The sequence below is a fragment of the Triturus cristatus genome, chromosome 9 (assembly GCF_964204655.1).
Source record: "Triturus cristatus chromosome 9, aTriCri1.1, whole genome shotgun sequence".
Taxonomy (NCBI): domain Eukaryota; kingdom Metazoa; phylum Chordata; class Amphibia; order Caudata; family Salamandridae; genus Triturus; species Triturus cristatus.
Window position 1 is genome coordinate 996,822,415 of NC_140592.1, and position 19,908 is coordinate 996,842,322.

The 19,908-nt window shown below is 45.6% G+C and overlaps 1 long non-coding RNA gene across 1 annotated transcript in view; it reads left to right on the plus strand.

The window, feature by feature from the left end:
- The window catches only part of LOC146799182 (uncharacterized), a 174,335-nt gene extending 158,739 nt beyond the window's left edge, over positions 1-15,596 (plus strand). The window contains exon 7 of the long non-coding RNA XR_014968860.1: positions 14,941-15,596. This is a non-coding gene — a long non-coding RNA (uncharacterized LOC146799182). The remainder of the gene's footprint in view (positions 1-14,940) is intronic.
- Positions 15,597-19,908: the final 4,312 nt, after the last annotated feature.

A 19,908-nucleotide genomic window follows, 5' to 3' on the forward strand; every position in this document is an offset into this window, starting at 1 on the left:
ACATATGCGTATTCATAATATTTCACTTTGCTGGTTTTTAGGCCAACAAACACTTGTAGGTTCTTGCGGTATTAATGAGCAGTTCACGATGTTCAAATGCAGTCCTAATGCAATGCTATGCAGTTCGAAATGCAGTTCATATTGTCAGACTAATGCAGTTCATAATGCAAGAATAATGCACTCCTCAGTGCACGTAATCAGGCAGTTTGTAATGCAAGAATAATGCAATCCTCAATGCACGTAATCAGGCAGTTCGTAATGCAAGTATAACACACTCCTTAATGCAAGTAATAAGGCAGTTCGCAATGCGAGAATAATTTAATCCTCAATGCACGTAATAAGGCAGCTCGTAATGCAGGAATAATACCCGGCAAATCGACGCGATTAGAGCGGGCACCACTAGGCCCCATCCACAGACAACAGTCCTGAACTGCCGAGGGCAGCCCCGGTACTGCCGGGCAGGTCCGTGCCGCTTGAGGACTCAGCGTGTCTAATGCGATGCAGCGGGAAACAGACGGGAGCACTCCTGCACGCCTCCCCAGGCCACACACGCCCGAGGCTCCAGACCGGAGTCCAAGCCTTACCTGGGGGATGCGCTGCCTCGCTCTCTCTCTCCCCGCTCGTCGGACGTCCTGCTGGGTGCTCCCGATGATGACACAGCTCCGATGCAAGGCGACGCTGCAGCCGGACAGGTTACGGCGCTGCCTTCTCCTTTGCTGACGATCTTGGGTAGATTCCTCTTGCGAACAACGATCACGATTACCTCACGACTTCCTTAGCTTTATGAAATCCTTCAGCATGTTGCGGCTCGGGCCGGCTGTGGCGATCTTGACCCGCAGCCTCCGTTAGATGAAGGCTCAGGCCACAAAGAGCTACACAGCAGCGTGGACAATGATTCACGCTGCTGGGGCACTGCAGTCATGAGGCACTGTCCAACCAGCACCGCGGACCCTACGGCAGTCTCAGGCTGCACATGCACACGCACAAAGCGTCGCTGAGACTCGGTTGGGCTTTGGGCCACACACTCCCGGGGCAATCCTTACGAAGGTCTCAGGCTTCAAAAAGCAAACACAAAGAGCGTTGCTGAGACACACTTGGAAACTTTGATGTTCCTGAGTTTCCACAACAGGGAACCAGCTCTTCTCGGGCCCTTGGAGACAAGTTACTTCGGGACACAGCACACAGCAAAGTCCTTTCAAGCAGGGGGACACAGCACACAGCAAAGTCCCTTTAGCCTCTCCTTAGTTAAATCAGCAAACTGCAGGCCAGCCCCAGAAGACACAGCAAGGGTCAGTCCTTCTCTTTGGTCTCTTCAGCTGTTCTTCCTTGGCAGAGGTTCCTCTTGACCACAAAGTAGTTTCAATCCTATTCAGTCTTGATCAGTCCAACGTTCAGGGGTTTCAGCTCTCATAGTTATACCCCTAAATGTCTTTGAAGTCTTTGTGTTCAGGGGGCACTGACCCCTGTCCAAACCAGTTCTGGTGTCTCCCTGCCAGTGACACCTTCTTCCATTGAAAGTGGGGTCTGGTTCCTCAATCACTCAGCAGGAGGTGGAGCCGTTCTTTTATGGCAGCAGCCCAGGACTGTTCACATCCAGGGGTCTACTCCTCCCCTCTACACTCCAGATGCAGGTCAGCCTGTTGCTGTCTCACCTACTCCTTCCCTGGGTCAAGACATTTCCCAGATCCTATCACATTCAAATCCAGACAGTCAATCCACAACCAGGCAGAGGCACACAGAATTGTTAGAACAAAAAAACAGCTACTTCTAAAAGCGTGGTTTCTAAACACACAATTCAAAAACCACCTTCACAAAAAGATGTGCGATTAAATTGTGGATATAGGCACAATAAACTTCACCTATCCATCTTAAGCCTATGGGAAGATAGGCTGGAAACATATTACACAGCCTTCCCCATTCTGTCCTATGGGCAAGATGGCCTTGCAACAGTGAAAATGAAATGGAGAGTATTTGACTGTTAGGACATGGTACACACCTCAGTACATGTCCTACCTTTCACAGACACTGCACCCTGCCCAGGGGGGTACCTTGGGCCTACTGTAGGGATGTCTGATATGCATGGGAAGGGAAGGGTAAGGCCTGGCAAGTGTGTGCACGTGTCAGGACAACATGGCAGTTAGCAAACTGCGCGCAGGCACTGCAGTGGCAAGTCTGAGTTCTCTCTTTAGGGCTACTTTTGTGGCTGGCTCAATTAGTGCAGCAGGCCCACTAGTGGCATTTGCATTACCAGCCCTGGCACACATAGTGCACTTTACTAGTAAGGCAAATATACCAATTATGGGCAACCAATTACCATAACACTTTATACAGGGAGCACTTGCACTTTGACACCGATCAGCAGTGACAAAGTGCCCAAAACATCTAAGTTGGCAACACCATGTCAGAAAAAAGGACTAGGGGGAAGGCAAAAGATTTTGGGAACTTTAGCCATAAAGGGCCAAGTCCAACACAACGCCCTGCCAGCCGAAAGCCAGGGTAGACCAATCAACTACCTTAATGGACTTCCCCGCTTGGGGCAATAGAACACAGACGCGGGCCCGCTAACGCAGGGACACCCTCCTGTTCTATGCCTTCCTGACCCCAGGGGGTTCCCTTGGTCCCTACTCCCTATGCCAACTATGCTACTCCACCGGTATTTCCTGGCAGTCAGGGGCCCTCTAGGGGTGCTGGTCCCTTGCCAACTCCCACCTAGCGCGGTACCCCTGGAAGACCCATCGGCCAGGATACTGTCTCCAGTTATCCTGTCCTCCAGGTTAGAGGTGGGGTTACCCCGGTCACTTCTAGGGAACCTAGCCCTTGTGGCTGGGCCCTGACCCGCGGGTTTTCCCACGGGGGAACACCTCCCCCCCTTAACCTTCCATTTAGATTTCTGTGCCTGCCATTTAGGAATGGCATGAATACAAATAGGGGGACTAACGAGGCCGTTGTCCACTCAGAGGTGAGTGGGAGGTCCAGTAGGAACAGGGGCCCCAGATACGGAAAAAACAACAGTTGTTCCTATAGTTCCTCAAAAAAGAGATGGATGATGTCAACAAAGAGGCTGACATATGTTAGTAGCACCATGTGGACCCAATTGGGAAATCCATATGTCGGATTTAAATGCCCTCACACACCCTTGCAGGTGTCATGCTTCATCATTTGGGCTGCTCCTCGTCGGGCCGGCGGTGCAATGCCCGACGGGCTCCCTCGAAGGGGCTCTTTAGCGGAGATCTTCTATCCGACTGCCGTAAAGATGAAGTGCGGGTATGGGGCCTGGTAGTTGTAGATATGTAGTAGTGTGATTAAAAGGAGGTAGGGAGTGTCCGGATGAACGCAAAGTTTTATTCTGGTGGCCTCCTACCTTCGATTAAGAACGTGTGTACATAGCACTCATACGGGTACAATGTCCCTAATTAAAGTGGCATGTAGCTCCTGTTGGAGTCCCGGACTCGGTGGAGAGGGTAGGTGAATGCGCTCGTCGAGGGAAGCAGCTATTCCATGAACATTGAGGAATACGATCCCTAGGACAGTCCACCGAGTACTGTTGATGACAGGGAAATAACCAACTAGGGTAGTTCCTGACACCAACAGGTATTGAGTCTATAATTGTAGACCCCTTGTACAATCATAACCTAAATAGGTTCACATATTGTAGATATATATATTTGTTTTAGAAAGGTCCTGAAGAATCGCGAGTAGAGATACTCACAGCGAGAAACATGTTGACCGAACCTTGATAGCTACATGCCACTTTAATTAGGGACATTGTACCCGTATGAGTGCTATGTACACACGTTCTTAATCGAAGGTAGGAGGCCACCAGAATAAAACTTTGCGTTCATCCGGACACTCCCTACCTCCTTTTAATCACACTACTACATATCTACAACTACCAGGCCCCATACCCGCACTTCATCTTTACGGCAGTCGGATAGAAGATCTCCGCTAAAGAGCCCCTTCGAGGGAGCCCGTCGGGCATTGCACCGCCGGCCCGACGAGGAGCAGCCCAAATGATGAAGCATGACACCTGCAAGGGTGTGTGAGGGCATTTAAATCCGACATATGGATTTCCCAATTGGGTCCACATGGTGCTACTAACATATGTCAGCCTCTTTGTTGACATCATCCATCTCTTTTTTGAGGAACTATAGGAACAACTGTTGTTTTTTCCGGATTTAGGAATGGCACCCACAAACCTCTGAACCGCGGGAGCTCTGGTGACAGATGCCCCACGTTCTCCTGATGCTAGGTGTTCTTCCTCACACAGCTGGCAAGTAGGCACTAGGCCTCCAACCTGATGCTCCTCTAAGGAACCCTCCAGTCTCTGGGGTGGGGTTGTGGACCCCCGGGAACACTGATCCCACTCCTGCCCTCTCCTTTGAGACAGGGCGCTAGCCCGCATGCCCCCCACCACGCTGGGACATAACTGCGTTACTTCGCTTCTCTTCCCTCCCAAATGCCTCTTCAGACCCTTGGTCCCTTGACCAGGGGTTGGGCTCTTGTGCAAGCTCCCGGTAATCAAAGAGCTCGCACCCTAAGAAGTGTTGGCGCAACCCTGGAAATTAATTACTGAGCCTAGGCTCCCTGGGGGCCAAATTGAGCAACCCCTTCAAATCATTTGACACGCTAACCATCACCCAATCATCCAGTGCACGCGTGTAGGCATCCCCCCATTCACCCTGTGGGTAATCTTGCACTAAGCCGTTGGTAATGCATACCTTACCCGCTGGCACTGGTTTTGCACTGCCACCATTCGAACTGGACTCGACCTGTTTAGCCTTAATGTCCAGTTCCACTCATGCGCCTTGACCATTTGATTTTCCTCCAGCTCCTCTGGGGAAAAACTGCCCGGAATGGTCACTACTAGCCCCTAAGGCTGACCTTCCCACTGGCAAATCCTGTATGCCAAATCCATTCCCTGGGTCATCCTCATCCACCTCAGCATCACCGGTCTCCTGAGCCTCTTTGGCTTCCCACCAGGCCCTCAAGGCCGTTTGCAGCTCCTCCGTCTTGGCGCTACTTTTCATGGGACATCCCAAAGCTCTGCAAAATTGCCTCAATTGATCAAATTTGTAGGTAAGCAATGCCTCAATGTCCAACTTTAATTCTGCAACCTCACTGGCTACTTGACTCCTCTGAGACATGATGTGTGGCTTAAAGGTCACTCAAAAATAGAATCAAAAATCAAAAACACGATATGTGGTTGCGTCGTGGTCTGTGCTAAAACCAGTGATGTGCACCAATCACTGTGAGTGAATTGCGAATACACGTTTCAATCCCACTGCTGCCACCAATATTAGAACTGGGGGTCTCTAGTTGGCTGAGGCAGTTACCTCGGTCCAAATAGGGACCCTTGCTTCTAGTCAGGGAAAGGAGGGTCACCCTCTTTGATAACCCCTGCTCACCCCCTGGTAGCTTGGCACGAGCAGCCAGGCTTATCTTCAAGGCAATGTGTAAAGTATTTGCAATCACACTCCCAGTGACACAGTGATAACACCACAAATGGACACCACACTGATGTATGAAAATAGCGGTATCTTTATCAAGAAGAAAAATACGGTAAGACCAAACAATAAAGATCCAACATATGCGTATTCGTAATATATCACTTTGCCGGTTATTAGGCCAACAAACACTTGTAGGTTCTTGCGGTATTAATGAGCAGGTCACGATGTTCAAATGCAGTCCTAATGCAATGCTATGCAGTTCGTAATGCAGTTCGTATTGTCAGACTGATGCAGTTCGTAATGCAAGAATAATGCAATCCTCAATGCAAGTAATCAGGCAGTTCGTAATGCAAGAATAATGCAATCCTCAATGCACGTAATCAGGCAGTTCGCAATGTGAGAATAATTAAATCTTTAATGCACGTAATCAGGCAGTTCGTAATGCAAGTATAACGCACTCCTTAATGCAAGTAATAATGCAGTTCGCAATACGAGAATAATTCATTCCTAAATGCAGGTAATCAGGCAGTTCGTAATGCAAGTATATCACCATCCCTAATGCAATGCAAGTAATAAGGCAGTTCGTAATGCAGGAATAATACCATGCCAATCAACGCGATTAGCGCGGGCACCACTAGGCCCCAGCCACAGACAACAGTCCTGAACTTCCAAGGGCGGCCCCTGTACTGCCGGGCAGGTCCGGGCTGCTTGAGGACTCAGCGAGTCTAATGCGATGCAGTGGGAGAGAGACGGAAGCACTCCTGTACTCCTCTTGCACGCCTCTCCAGGCCACACATGCTTGCGGCTCCCGACCGGAGTCCAAGCCTTACCTGGGGGATGTGCTGCCTTCCTCTCTCTCTCTTCTTGCTCATCGGACGTCCTGCTGGGCGCTCCAGATGACGACGCAGCTCCGATGCAAGGCGATGCTGTAGCCGGACAGGTTACTGCACTGCCTTCTCAGTTGCTGATGATTTTGGGCAGATTCCTCTTGCGAACAATGATCACGATTAACTCACGACTTCCTTAGCTTTACGAAATCCTTCAGTAGGTTGCGGGTCGGTCCGGTGGCGGTGATCTTGATCCGCAGCCTCTGTTACGATGATGGCTCAGGCCACAAACAGCTACACAGCAGCGTGGATGATGATTCACGCTGTGGGGGCACTGCAGTCACGTGGCACTTTCCAACCAGCACCATGGACCCCACGGCAGTCTCAGGCTACACACGCACAAAGCGTCGATGAGACTCGGTTGGTCTTTGGGCCACACACTCCCGGGTCAATGCTTACGAAGGTCTCAGGCTGCAAAAAGCACACGCACACAGCGTCGCTGTGACACACTTGGAAACTTTGATGTTCCTGAGTTTCCACAACAGGGAGCCAGCTCTCCTCGGGCCCTTGGAGACGAGTTACATCGGAACACAGCACACAGCAAAGTCCTTTCAAGCAGGGGGACACAGCACACAGCAAAGTCCCTTAGCCTCTCCTTAGTTAAGGGGCATATGTATGAAGCCCATTTCCCGTTCGCAAACGGGCCGATTCTCAGAATCGGCCCGTTTGCGAACGGAAAAGGACTTTTGGGATGTATCATCCCAAAAGACCCTCGCAAAATAGGGAATTGCAAAATTTGCGATTCCTTATTTTGCGAAAGCATTGAAGGAATCGCAAATGGCGATTCCTTAAATGCGATGTAAAAAGCACCCAAGTTGTGCGATTTCTACTTAAGAAATCGCAAATTACCACCAACTTCAAGTTGATGGTAATTTGCGATTTCTTTGAAAAATTCACTTTTTTGCATTTTTCAAAGTGCCATGTGGGGCATGTATGTGTGCCACATGTGCACACATGCACATTTCAGGGGTGCAACAGGGTGTCCTTATGACACTCTTGAAATTGCATTCTCAATTTGCGATTCTCTAATTGACAATCACAAATTGAGAATGTCTTCCCATTCATTCCTATGGGCCTCTAGGCCCATAGGAATGAATGAGGAGGTATTCCTTAATATGTAGGATTTGCAAAATTATTTTCAAATCCTACATACATAGCGTTTTGCGATTCTCAAATAGCGATTCTCTAAAAATCGCTATTTGCGAATCGCAAATGTATCCTTTGATACATATGCCCCTTTATCAGCAAACTGAAGGCCAGCCCCAGAACACACAGCAAAGGTCAGTCCTTCTCTTCAGTGTCTTCAGCTGTTCTTCCTTGGCAGAGGTTCCTCTTGACCACGAAGTAGTTTCAATCCTTTTCAGTCTTGATCAGTCCAACGTTCAGGGGTCTCAGCTCTCATAGTTATACCCCTAAATGTCTTTGAAGTCTTTGTGTTCAGGGGGCACTGACCCCTGTCCAAACCAGTTCTGGGTGTCTCCCTGCCAGTAACACCTTCTTCCTTTGATAGTGGAGGTCTGGTTCCGCAATCACTCAGCAGGAGGTGGAGCCATTCTTTTATGACAGCAGCCCAGGCCTCTTCACATCCAGGGGGCTACTCCTCCCCCCTACACTCCAGATGCAGGTCAGTCTGTTGCTGTCTCACCTACTCCTCCCCTGGGTCAAGAAATTTCCCAGATCCTATCACATTCAAATCCAGACAGTCAATCCACAATCAGGCAAAGACACACAGAATTCTTAGAACAAAAAAAACAGCTACTTCTAAAAGCATGGTTTCTAAACACACAATTCAAAAACCACCTTCACAAAAAGATGTGTTATTAAATTGTGAGTTCAGGCACACTAAAATTCATCTCTCCATCTTAAGCCTATGGGAAGATAGGCTGGAAACATATTACATGGCCTTCCCCATTCTGTCCTATGGGCAAGGTGGCCTTGCAACAGTGAAAAACGAAATGGAGAGTATTTCACTGTTAGGACATGGTACACACCTCAGTACATGTCCTACCTTTCACAGGCACTGCACCCTGCCCAAGGGGTACCTTGGGCCTACTATAGGGGTGTCTGATGTGCATGGAAAGGGAAGGGTAAGGCCTGGCAAGTGGGTGCACTTGTCAGGACAACATGGCAGTTAGCAAACTGCGCGCAGGCACTGCAGTGGCAAGCCTGAGTTCTCTCTTTAGGGCTACTTGTGTGGGTTGCACAATTAGTGCTGCAGGCCCACTAGCAGCATTTGCATTACCAGCCCTGGCACACATAGTGCACTTTACTAGGGACTTTACTAGTAAGGCTAACATACCAGTTATGGACAACCAATTACCATAACACTTTATACAGGGAGCACTTGTACTTTGACACTGATCAGCAGTGGCAAAGTGCCCAAAGCATCTAAGTTGGCAATACCATGTCAGAAAAAAGGTCTAGGGGAAAGGCAAAAAGTTTAGGGAACTTTAGCCAAAAAGGGCCAAGTCCAACAACATATAAATATAACACTTGACATATTTAAAAAATATACTAAAGTTATCATCAACAAAAATAAAACATGAATCAGGATAAAATAAAATCAAATCATTATACTTTGATGGGAGAGAATGACTTCTCTGCTGATTCTGTCTCCTTTCGTAAGTTTGAAATTTCTTATCAAATATAGCTTTCAAACGAAGAGTAACCCTGGCATCGGCAAACCCTTTATAAGACTGAGCAGTACAATCCCTGTTAGGCAAGTTGTCTCTAGTTTGTTTTACTTTGACCACACATTCACAATTTTACCAATGACCATTCTTCAGTTTTACTGCACAACCATCTGCACTTATTTCCACCACCTTATGTATGTATCCAAATTTCTGATGTCCTTTCATAACTTGAAGTCTGAGTTGTTTGACTTGTACAAAATCTCCAACAACCCATTGCTCATCTTCGGTACTCTTAGAGACATCATTTCTGTCCTTGCTTTATGTATGACTACTCATGATATTGTATTTTGCTCTATCAAGAATCTGAACTTATTCTTCTTTTGGAAGCACACTCACTCCTCCTTTAATCATGGTCAACCACTTAGCAAACAGCAGATCGCAAATATTACGTCTTCTCAAAGCCACAACAGTAACACTGTGTAGTGTGTTGCAGTATGCTTACAACATTGCTCTCAAAGAATCTTCCACACATGATCCTGAAATGACAGCACCTGTTATGGATTCACTGACCAATCTTTTCATCCTCTCCACATGGCCATTACTCTGAGGCTGATACAAACTGCCTTTCTTTTGCTTAATACCAGCATCTCACACAAACTCATTCATCTCATGAGATGGGAATTGCACCCCACTGTCTGACACAATTTCCAATAGGAAACCTTCTCTTGAGAAGATATCTGTAAAAAACTCGATCACACTTCCTGTATTAGGTGCCCTCAGAAAGCTCACCACCAGCCATTTCAAAACAAAATCTACCATGACTATAGCATACTCCTGATGTGGTGGCAACACCCGAAAAGTAGCAAGAAAACCTCCACTCAACCCCTCCCATACATCACTGGGACACTCTATACTCCCCATAGGAGGAGACCTGCATTGTAGACCCTAATCATTAGCTTTACACACTACACATCTCTCAATCCAATGCTCAATGCCTCGGTCCATTGCAGGCTACTAAAACCTTTCTCTCAACCTCTTCTTGCTGGCTGTCATTCCAAGATGTCCTTCATAAGCTAACTTCAACAACCAGTATTGCATTTTAAATGGAGGAATTAGCCTGTCATTGCAAAATAACAAACCCTTTTCCAATGTAGGTTCACTCTGCACATTATTATAAGTTCCTAATTGAACAGGTGATTCATTTTCAAGTGGCCAACCTACCACCACATAGTTCATGACTTTGACAGGTTCACAATCTTCAGGCAGCTCAGTTCTCCATTCACTTTCACTTTCATGCTTATTAGACATCAAAGTCACACTTGCAACAAGACATTAACGGCCACTTGTATCAAGCAATTTTGTGTTCGTAAACAGGGCGATTCACAGAATCGGCCTGTTTGTGAACGCAAAAAAGGCTTTTCCCATGTATCATAACCTATTTTGCGATTCGTAAAAAATCGTAAAATGGGTTTGCGATTCAGAATTTGGAAGGGGCGTGTTTAGGATGTCCCTTCTAAATACGTTGCTGTATATATGAGTATTTTGTGACCGTGAATGTCGTCGCAAAACATTCGCATATTACCACCAACTTCAAGTTGGTAACCCATTCGCAAATCGGAATTGGGAATGGTTCCGAAAACGTTTTTTAAGAGCAGGCAGTGGTCACACGGACCACTGCCTGCTCTTAAACATTGAAAGAAAACTTTTCATTTTTCTTTTTTAAACGCAACCCATTTTCCTTTAAGAAAAACGGGCGGCAAAAGAAAAAAAATGATTGCTTTATTTTAAAGCAATCACAGACATGGTGATCTGCTGACCTAGCAAATCGCGACTTACTTCATTAATATTAATGAGGTAGGTTAATTTGCGACCTCCTAGGAATCGCTAAATGAAACTCATTAGGAATAGTGATTACCTAATTGCAATTCGCAGGAAATCACAATTAGGTGATTGCTATTCCTAATGTTGATACATGTGGCCCGAAGTGTCTTCTTCATTCTGTTGAACAGAAAACGTAGACTCTGATTCCTCACTAACAGGCAACGAAAAGAAACAATCGACTTTCTTATTTTTGCTGGCAGGTAAATATTACACTTCAAAATTAAATTCCGAAAGTTTGGGGCTTTATCATACTAGCCTTGCAGTAGCTTTAGATGAATTAACACTGCTGCCATTTAGAATTGGGACCTATGGTTTATGGTCTATTCACAGAAGAAATTTGGTTCCCCAGATTTATGCTCTAAACTTTTCAATAGCCCTTGTGGAAGCAAGCATTTCTCTTTCTATTACCGAATACTGACGCTCGTGGAGTTTTAATGTGCGAAAAGCAAAGGCAATTGTGTGGTAATCGCAATCTCTACCTTGTAACAAAACTGCCCCCACTCCCACAGAACATGCATCAACAGTGACGCATAGATTTTTCCCAGGAACATATGATCTTAAAAGTGGGACTTGAACCAAAATTGACTTAAGTGCCAAAAAGACTCCCTTTTAGCACGTGCGGTGAGTGCTCTAAATAAGGAGATAGACCAGGCTGAGCATCATTTATCTCTGAGTGCACCAGGGTTAATTGTGGAAGATGGTCTGGTCTCACCTGCAGATGAACAAGCTAGAGTGGTGTCTAGTGATCATGGGCAGGAGTGTATGAGTAAAGAACAGACTGGAAGTCAATTATCGAACACTCCAGAAGGGCTAGTACCTATGTCAACACAACATCAGCTACACTCAATGGTAATTCCCGATCGTCTACCGCCAGCGCTAAAACGGAAAGAAAGGCCCGGAGTACTATGCCTTTGCCTATGACTGAGCCTACCCAGGGCCTCCAGGGCCATTTTATCACCGGATTCATATGGACAACCCCTTCTGTGCATCATTTTGGGGCAAATTGACAGATATCGAAAATGAACTGCTACTACCGCTTTAAAAGAAATTTGCCAACCTAGAGGGCAAAATGGAATCTGTCATTTCCTATCTACCCAGTACACAGCTGGTAGGGTTTGTGAAGGTAGTATCTAATGATAATATGCCGGTGGGGACTGGGGGGATGGGCAAGCAACCTGGCACGAGCCTAGTGTAGGTAGTTGGTGGATGTTCGTACCCTTTTATTATGCAATGATTTATTGGGAAAGACATTTTCAACAAATGTATTGCGTTGTACAATAAATAGTTTTTTTATTGTCTTGTATGCACAGGTTAATGATGCAAAAGAACAACCACAGCCGACCCCTGTTTTGCCCAGTGGCCAATCAGTCAAGGGCTTTTTCAAGGCAAAAGTCTGTCTGAAACGTCCAAATCAATTTGGTTCAAAATCCAAAAACCGTGGTCTCTGCGATCCACTCAGTCTGTGCGGTCCGGGAAGGAATGCAAATGATTTTGAACCGAATCATACTTAAGTTTTATAAATACTAACTTTATATTATTGTGGGCAGGAGATATTAATATGCAGGCCTGTACATTATCTGATGGCAGGGCATATGGCCATTCTGATCAGACTGGAAGAGGGAGTGACCATTTTTGTCATAATGAGTATGGCGAAGCCTTGAACTTCATTGCTGCCAAATATGACCTACAGCTCGTAAGGTGTGTTTCTGATACTAATGGAGAATGAATTTCAGCTTTTACTGGGAGATTATCAGCCGATATTATTGATCATGTCCTGATATCTGCGGCAGCTAATGCCTTGTATGGTTCATCTTCTATAACCATGGTCGCCCTAAGAGACCATAATCTGATCTCATTATCACTGTACTTTTGGAGCAAGCAGCAGGATTTATTTACCATAGCAAATAACATCACTGTAAATAGGCCAAACGGAGTAAGAATTTAATGGGAAGGAATCGATCCTTCCAACATGCTACAAAAAATTGTTCTGAAGAACTCTAGGAGAATTGATTATTGTCTCCAGGAGATCATTCTACCAAATCGTCTAGTCAAAGAATGTAATGATATCTCCAGCTCTATAAAATCGCTCCTGACCCGCCACCCTACCAGGGTAGGGTTTAATAAAAAGGAATGGTTCGACTCTGCCTGCACTAAAGCACTTCGAGCTCTTAAACATGCCCTGAATAATTCCCTGTGGGATACCTTGGTCATTAAGACACGGCACCTTCAATATAATCAGGCTCTGGTCGCTAGGTAAAAAACAGTACAGAATAAAGCATGGGATAACCTTGCCCTTGTAGCAGAGACCAAGAATGCGAAGCGGTTCTAGGACATTGTGAATGCGCTTTTCCTAAAAAATGAAGACATCCCAGATTTCAGCTGTTATCTCCCTTGTGATGGTTGGGTAGTCCATTTCTCTAACATCTTTTCTTTAAACAGAATAATGAGGATACAGCAAATATGGAAGATGATTGGGGGGTAGTAAAGTCTGATATCTCTCTGGAAGAAGTCAAGCTGGCCTTACAAGCCAACGCAGCGGAAAGGCTCCAGGGCCATATGGAGTGCCGGACGATGTATATAAATCTGCCCCTGTTTTCTGGGGACCTATCCTGACTAGAGTTTTTAATTCCGCGCTGAAGGACAGTATTCCATCCTCCTGGGAGACATCAGTTATCATTCCAATATATAAAAAGGGGGACAGAGCTGATCCCAATCTCACTCCTAGACTCCTTGATGAAGGTAATGAGTAGAGTCATATTACAAAGGCTAGAGGACTGGGCATCGGAAAAATCGATTCTGACCCCGGCTCAGTATGGTTTTAGGAAACAGATGGGGACAGTGGAACAATGTATTAAGCTTGAGCTTTTAATAGGGAAATATACCAGGCAGAAATGGGTTTTTTATATTTATGCTTCACAGATTTGAGCAGCGCCTTTGATCTAATAGACTATAATCTGCTATGGGCAGCACTGATTTCTACAGGTGCACCAAGACCAATTGTGGGCTTCCTCTCACATCTTTATGAGAAATTATCAAGCCAAGTTCGGTTTGGCCCACAAGGGGAATGCATGTCAAAATTCAAAGTGGGGCGTGGCATCAGACAGGGCTGCGTCCTGGCACCACTGCTGTTTTCATTATTTAATAACGGGGTAGATAGCCATCTACAGTCAGTACAGGTTGATGCTCCCAAGGCTGCAGGGCATTCAATACCAGTACTGCTTTATGCAGATGATGCAGTACTCATAACCAGAACACCTGTGGGCCTGCAGAACCTGATGAATGTTTTTGGCGAATACATGGCCTAAAAAATATAGTCAAAGGCGGAAACCATGTAGAATTTTTTTATTGATTATATCAGAATAGCTTGAGTAAATTATTTTTGCTATCTGGCTATTTCATTTGCAGACAATGGCTTATGGTCACAGCATATACTAAATACCAGAGCCAAAATGAGCAGGGCCTCCCAGGGGATTTTAAAGTTTGCCTCTAAATTGGGTAGTAGACCCATAAGGGAAATGGTAGCTATTTATAAAGCTAAGGGCATGACTACTGCAACTTACGGGGCTGGCCTCTGGGGCCATGAAAATGGCCATTCATTACAAATTGAGGAAAATAAATTTCTAAAACTACTTTTATGTCTGCCACCTTGTGCATCTAACACAATAGTTCATAATGAGGTAGGTCTAAAGTTTCTTGAAGACCATCTCTTTGTGAGACCGTTGTTCTTATGGAAATCATTATGGGCAAGGGATGAGTCCACTCCCCTGTTTCGGAAAAAACTGAAAACATGGCTGTTTTCTTGCTCCTAAGTTTCCTTCTCCCATGCTGCTACCATTCAGCCAGTGCCAGGACACTATTTGGAGATACAGTGTGCTCTACAAATATCCCCACATAGACATAGCCATAGGAGACCAGTCTCACGAGAAACATTATCCTCGACTGCCTAGCCCTGGATAAGGCCCTAAATATACCCTGGTTATCTTATATTAACTCTTGCCTTGGTAAATTGTTTAATCTGTCAATCTGGTCTGATCCCACCTGGTTTACATCACTGTCTAAGATTAGAATCAACATTTTTTTTTTTCAAACCAGGTTGGACAACCGTGAGTCAGGCAATGAGCTCAACTCGTCATATTCTATAATTCCTTGGATAAGGAGGAGGATAGCAACTACCTTGTATACGTAACCAATTTGCAGCATCGATTTGTGCCGACAAGGCGGAGATGTGGAATCACTCATCACCTTGCTGCCTTCCCCTTTATGAGGTCCTGCCCCTCCGATATACTTTTTTGTCCATGTGACGGAGAGAGCAAACAGAATACCATGCACTTTATACCGTTCTGCACATTGTATCGGATTCCTATGGTTACTGTATTTGAACCCTATGATAGTTGCCCAGAATATTACATCTTATAAAGTAGCAATGAAATATCTGGTGTCATTGGGCGATCCCTTCTTGTGCAACCATATTGCACTTTTTCTACTGAAAGCTATGAAAATTAAAAAAGCTTATTGTAATGGATAGTGATGTGTTATTTATGTTTTTATCCTTTTCAATCAGATTTATATAATTCCGACTGTTGTCTAAATTCAAGTGACCATCTGTACAAATGAATTGTAGAAGACACCCAATTGCTTATTTTATTGTGCTAAACCGCACTAAGTAATTTTGAAATTTGGATGATGTGATCGTGGTTTTTATTGTGGTATGATGATATTGGCACAAGCTTTATTGATGTACTTTTATGGTTGTCTTTATTCAACTGAATAAAGTTTATAAACAAATGACTTAAGTGAAGTAAAATCTTTTTGCTGATCCTTGCACCAACACAAATTTAACATTTTTGTAATACCTTGTACATGGGATCAATCAATCAATCCGCATTTATAAAGCGCAGCACTGTCACCCCTGGTGGCATCAGCAATTGGTTGCAGAATTTTGAATTAATTTGAATAAAATTCATACATTCCCATGATCGCTAACGATTGTTCACAATCTGTAGAAGTAGGCACCTTCTTAATTGCCTCCAAAAGTCCTAGCTTGGTTTAATCCCCCTTCCAGTGATCATATGACCAAGATACTCAACAGCACCAATTCCAAAAACAGACTTATCTTTTCTGAGTTTAATACCTTTCTCTTGAAAAACATTCAACATACATGCCAACCTCTCTATATGGTCTTCCTCGGTTTCCCCATAAATCAGAACATCATCTTGGAACACAAACACTCCCTTTAATCCATGCAAAATTGGACCCATCAGTTTTTTTAAAACAGCTGCCGCTGCAGCAAGACCAAATGGCATTCCATGATACTGGATAACCCCGTCAGGGGGAACAAAAGCAGTCAAATGACGAGATTCCTTAGCGAGTGCCACTTGATGATAATCAGATCGCAGTTTGTAAAAAACTTTGCCTCCAATCAAAGTAGTAACCATATCAGCAATTCTAGGCCAGAGGTGGTCATCACCCCAAATCACCTTGTTAAGGCAACATAAATTGATGCACATCCTCAACTCTTTGTTTTTCTTGCATGCTACAACAATGGACGAATGCCACAAAAAAGACTCAATGGGTTCTATCACACCCTCCATACACATTCTCTGTAAAAGATCTCTTTACTCATTTCATACATTTAAAGGAACAGATCTTAGTTTGTGTTTGACTGGTTCATAACCTTCCTTCACCTTGATAACATTTTTTAAATCCTTTAGTCCCCCAACTCCCCTTTAAAACCTCAGAAAATGAGGACAGTTGCTTTGATATCCCATTCACATGAGCCACATTCTCCATTTCCCCCACCACAAAACTTGTTGGGAACAACCAGGTTTCAAAATTATAACCTCAACACCCTTGGTAATGCCATCCCAAGAATATCAGTCACTTCCACAGATAAATATACTTTACCATGTACTATCCTGTTTCTGAACTCAATAATGTTTCAAACAAACCCTCAAGATCAATCTTGGAACTAATGTACCCCCCAGGATTTATATCAGGAGGAATAAGATCAAGTCGTAGATATTTCTGATCAATGGTAGCAGGCAAAAGAAAAGTGATCTTAGAGCTGGGGTCTGTCATCTAAGGAACCATAACTTCCCCAACACAGAAATCCCCAATGGGATCTTTGGCCAAGGGTACATCTGTCACATGTACATGCACATACAGCACTAAGCTGTTCATTTTGTCACTTAACCCTTGGTCTTCTTGCAAATCAGCGACTGTGTCAACTTAAATAGAGGCTTTAAAGGAATGACAGACTCTGGTGAAAGGTCCAATAGTACCACATTCAATACACCTTTCTCTTTTTGCTAAAAACAATTTAAAAGAGGCAATGTGATTCTTTGAACCACATCTACAACACATACTCTCAAAGCTGTTCTTTTTTTTTGTAAACATAACATCCTTATCAGGATTAGATTTTGTATTTTTGCCTATACACACTGGGCCGATTCTGATCCTGTATTTTTATTCTCCGTACGACTCGTATCCGTATTTTTTTCCGTATGAATCGCACAAGTCACGTCCCACCCGTGAAGTACGGTTCGTATGGGAAAAGTTGTACGAGACGTACCCGGACACTTTGCCGTACGAATCGTAAAAATACAGTCCGAGCCTACAAGTACGATCCGTACCAGCTTTCCGATTTACGATTCGTATGGAAAACGTCCCGTACACGGGGAATGACTTTACCCGCTACGAAGCGAAGTTTGTACGACCCGTATCCCGGGAAAAGTTGTTCCAGGGGTGCGACTCGTACAGGGCCCCCAGCGCGTATGTACGCACCGTACCCCCAGCGCGTATGTACGCACCGTACCCCCAGCACGTATGTACGCACCGTACCCCCAGCGCATACGCACTGGGGGTACGCCCCGTACATATGCGCGGGGGTTACAATGCGTACATACGTGCTGGGGTACGGTGCGTACATACGCACGGGGGTACGCACCGTACATAGGCAACGCACAGGGGGTGTATGCCTGTACGACTCGTATCCCTGGGGACTCAGCTTTTACGGCTGTTATTGGCTCCCGTAAAAAAAGAGCCATACGGAGTGACGTAGGGATGAATCGTACTTGCTGGGCCATAAAACGCTGTTTACATACGTACGGACGTCGCGTACAGGCTGTTCCGGATCAGAATCGTAGGTTTTTTTTACCCGTGCGGTCTTTTGTACGATTCGTACGGAAATAGGCTTTCTGTACGAATCGTACTTCCTAGGTTGTACGGACAGTTTACCAGGTACGAGTCGTACGGAGAAAACGCTCCGTACGACGATTCGTACGGCCTTTTTCCAGGATTGAAATCGGCCCCACTGTGTCTGCAGGAGCACTATTCAAAACCTTAGCAAATTCTTTAGAATTTTGAATGCTGTTGGCAATATCAATTGCTTCATCCAAAGAAGGATCCTTGCACGTCAAAAGTCTTTCTTGTAAAAACACCTGGGGGCATATGTATCAAACTCCCATTTAGCGAGTCCTAATTTGCGATATTTTGCGATTCGCAAATTCAGATTCGCTAAACGGGATGTAAAAAATTAATCACTAATCAATTGCGATTCCTTAAAACTCGCAAATAATTCTCAGACACCCGTTTTGCGATTTCTTAATAGCGAAATTCGCTAATTAAAAAATCGCAAAAACGGGAATCTGCAAGCCAGGTGCAGCCTGATGACATCACAAACAGGAAACTGGAGTGATTTCCTGCACCTGCTCACCTGAGCCACACCCAGAGGCTGCTTGGGGAGTGTGAGGAGGCATCCCAGGAGAGTGCAACCAGCAATGGATTCCACCAAACAACAGCAGGGCAAGGATGCAGAGAAAAGGAAGAGAAAACATAATCTGAAAAGGAGCAGGAGGTCCTCATTGAGGAGATGGTCTGCAGCCATGAGCTCCTCTTCGGCAAGAAGGCACTGCGTGTCCCAGAGGCCAGGAAGAGGAAAATCTGTCTAGAGAGTAAGGTGAATGCAGTGGGAGTCACCACACGTACCATTGAAGAGCTGCGCAAGCGGTGGTACGACATGCGCCAGAGGTCCAAGGAGAGGGTGGCAGCCAGACTGAAGGACGCCAATCAGACTGGAGGAGGACCATCCACTGCAGAGCAGCCAACCCCCCATGAGGAGCTTGTGGAGTCTACTCTCCTGCCTGAGAGCGTTGGTGGTGTGGCTGACATAGACCACTACGACCCTGCATCCAGCAGTCAAGGTAAGATGCATGCAAAATCAATCTGCACTCCTCCCCATCCCTTGCACACTTCCCCAAATGCGCATAGTAAACTCCCAAAATGTCAATCCAGGCCAGGTCTTACAGCACACCCAGCAATGCATCATGGGACTCGTAGTACTGTGTCTGACTGTGTGTCCATGACACTAACGAAATTAAATGCAGCATGTGGGTTGGGGATAAGTGAATGATACAGTGTCAGAGGTTAGCCAAAAAAAAGTAGTAACTTTATTGATTGCCACATGCAGACAATAACACAAACTCATGTAGTCCCCTTTACATCCACAGCACATGGCATGGCACAAGAAGACAGCGCAGAGGGAGAGGAGCCTGCAGACCCTGCGGACTCCAGCGATGACACAGAGCAGCAGCCAATCCAGCGCAGGAAGCGCGCACATGTGCCCCCACTGCCTCCATTTGAGGACGAAGTACCTGCCACAGGGGATGACACCGACAGGAGAGAGGGGAGTCAGGGTGTGTCACATATGCCCAGTCATGACACACAAACGCCAAGGATAAGACCACAGGAGACATCCAGATCAAGGCCCAGGAGCAGCACTGCAACTGAAGCAGAAGGGTCCGTGTTCTCAGGCCTGGAACAGAGCATGCTGCAGGAACAGCGCCTGCAAAGCAAAGCACTGCGGTCAATTAATCGGCAGCTATGCCGCATACACAAGGACCTGAAGAACATGGCAGGGGCAATCCATGAGCTCTGTGCCACTTTGAGGCACACCCAAGCTGCCAATGACAGGGCTGGCCGACGTGCAAATGCACGCCTACACAATTACACAAAGGCCGTGAACCGCCTCTGCACCACCACCAGCAACCTCACACGCAGAAG